Below are 2,775 nucleotides of genomic sequence, written 5' to 3' on the forward strand. Positions count from 1 at the left end.
TTTCCAGCGCTGCTTAGTCAAGAACTTGCTCTTCCCCTGTCCTTCCAGATGGTCTTCTGGGGGAGGGACCTGCTGTGCTGATTCCCAGGTCTGCATACCTGGGGGAGATGTCCCACCCTCTGCCAGGTGCTGGGCTCAGTAGGAGCTGTTTACCTTGTGAGTCCTCTGTTCCCTGGTGGCCCCGCCCCTCCCAGCTACAGGGTGAAACAAGGAAGAACAATAACAAATGGTAGCATCCAGTTTTCCATCCCTGGATTCAGCTCCCACAGTAACTACTCACAGAGTCCCAGTCCGCACTGTCCTAGATGCTCTCAGGTGGTGGAAGTGCACTGATGCTTAGAGACACCCAGCAGCTGCAGAGTCCTCTCTGTCCTATGCCCTTCTCGCCTCCCCCTGGGGGCTCCCAGCAGCAGGAGAGTCCGTGCTGTACTGTGCCCTTCTGGCCTTCATCTGTCCCAGGAGGAATGCAGGATCATGGGCTGTGTCCACTGATGCACCCTGGGATCCGAGGCCTGTGCTGCTGGATTCGCACTCCCAGGGCACGTGGCTCCCCAAGGCAGCAGCGCACAGACCCCTCTGTCTGGAGCCGCCCATCTAACTGACTGGCTTCTCCCAGATGCCCTTCCCTGTGCATGCTGTGGCTTTTTACTGAGGTCGGCCCACATTACGTGGTGCCCTTTACCCTGGGGCACACTTCCTCTGTTAATGACTCTGGGAAACTGGACTTCACTGCCCCTTCTGCAATTCTGTCCAATTTCTCTGCTAAGCACTTTTCTGTCCAGGAAGAATCTGGTGTGAATTTTTTAAATTTCCCACTTCTCTGGGGCTGGGCCTTCCTGTCCTGGAGGCTCTAGGTGCGCAGCCTTAGCCTGGATCCTCGCAGGGCCACTCCCCCACTTGATTCATTTTTATTTTATTTTTTCCACCTTCCTACCTTGTTAGAAGTGAAACCCTTCTCTCTGTAGTGTCTGGATGTTCTCTCTTTAAATATCAGGTCAGATTAATAGGTGTTCAGGACGGTTTGAAAGTTATCTAGGTAAGTTGGTGGGGCCAGGTAAGGTGAGGACCCTTACTCTTCCACCATCTTCTATCTCATTCACTTTCAATGTTACTAATGCCCCTTGTTTAATTTCTTTAATCAAGAAGCCAGGTCAAATGGATGAAAACCAAAGAGAGATGGTGAGAATCTTTGTCCTGGAAGGTTCTCACAGACACCACCTATCGAGGCAGGGGTATTTGTACTATTTATTTTCTTCTATGTGCCCACTTGGGTAGGCAATGTCCTCATCTTGGTCACAGTAGCCTCTGATAACTATCTGAATTCATCACCCATGTATTTCCTTCTTGGCAACCCCTCTTTCCTGGACTTACGTTATTCAACTATCCCTAAGCTTCTGGCTGACTTTCTTGATAATGAGAAGCTCATTCGCTATGGCCAATGCATTGTGCAGCTCTTCTTTCTGCATTTTGTAGGAGCAGTTGAGATGTTCCTGCTTACAGTGATGGCCTATGATCTTTATGTTGCAATTTGTTGCCCTCTGCACTATACCACTATTATGAGTCAAGGATTACGCTGTATGTTGGTAGCTGCTTCCTGGATGGGAGTGTTTGTGTAATCTACTGTCCAGAGGATCCTTGCTATACGTTTGCCTTTTTTGTGGACCAAACCAGGTGGACAACTTCTTTTGTGATGTTCCCCCATCATCAAACTTGCCTGTGTGGACACATTATTATTGAATTACTAATGGCATCTAACAGTGGGTTAATCTCTACCAGTTCCTTTATTATACTGTTTTCTTCCTATTCCGCTAACCTGGCTAAGATTCACTCGAAGGAGGGAAGGCGAAAGGCACTCTCCTCCTGTGGCTCCCACCTCATGGTACTAACATTCTTCTTTGGACCCAGTATTTTCATCTATGCTCGTCCCTTGTCCACATTTTCTGTGGACAAGATGGTGTCTGTACTCTACAATGTTATTACACTCATGCTGAATCCCCTCATCTACACACTTTGGAACAAAGAGGTCAAGTCAGCCATGCAGAAACTGTGGGACACGAGAGGACTTGCTTGGAAAAAACAGGAGACATAAACAGTTGAAGTGAGTTTTTGAGAGCAGACGATCTGAGGTTAAAATAATTACTGTTTCACGAATGAGTTAGGAGATGATAGCCTAATTGTTTGGTTTTCAATCCAATCATGAAATGGGCAAAAGACATGAAGAGAAATCTCACAGAGGAAGACATAGACATGGCCAACATGCACATGAGAACATGCTCTGCATCACTTGCTATCAGGGAAATACAAATCAAAACCACAATGAGATACCACCTCACACCAGTGAGAATGGGGAAAATTAACAAGGCAGGAAACAACAAATGTTGGAGAGGATGCAGAGAAAAGGGAACACTCTTACACTGTTGGTGGGAATGTGAACTGGTGCAGCCACTCTGGAAAACTGTGTGGAGGTTCCTCAAAGAATTAAAAATAGACCTGCCCTACGACCCAGCAATTGCACTGTTGGGGATTTACCCCAAAGATTCAGATGCAATGAAATGCTGGGACACCTGCTCCCCAATGTTTCTAGCAGCAATGTCCACAAGAGCCAAACTGTGGAAGGAGCCTCGGTGTCCATCGAAAGATGAATGGATAAAGAAGATGTGGTTTATGTATACAATGGAATATTACTCAGCCATTAGAAACGACAAATACCTACCATTTGCTTCAACGTGGATGGAACTGGAGGGTATTATGCCGAGTGAAGTAAGTCAATCGGAG

The 2,775-nt window shown here is 47.1% G+C and overlaps 1 pseudogene; it reads left to right on the top strand.

Moving 5' to 3' along the window:
- Positions 1–1,155: 1,155 nt before the first annotated feature.
- On the top strand, positions 1,156–2,089 carry LOC119873749 (annotated as a pseudogene).
- The last annotated feature ends 686 nt before the right edge of the window (positions 2,090–2,775 follow it).

The sequence above is a fragment of the Canis lupus genome, chromosome 10 (genome assembly GCF_011100685.1).
Source record: "Canis lupus familiaris isolate Mischka breed German Shepherd chromosome 10, alternate assembly UU_Cfam_GSD_1.0, whole genome shotgun sequence".
NCBI lineage: Eukaryota > Metazoa > Chordata > Mammalia > Carnivora > Canidae > Canis > Canis lupus.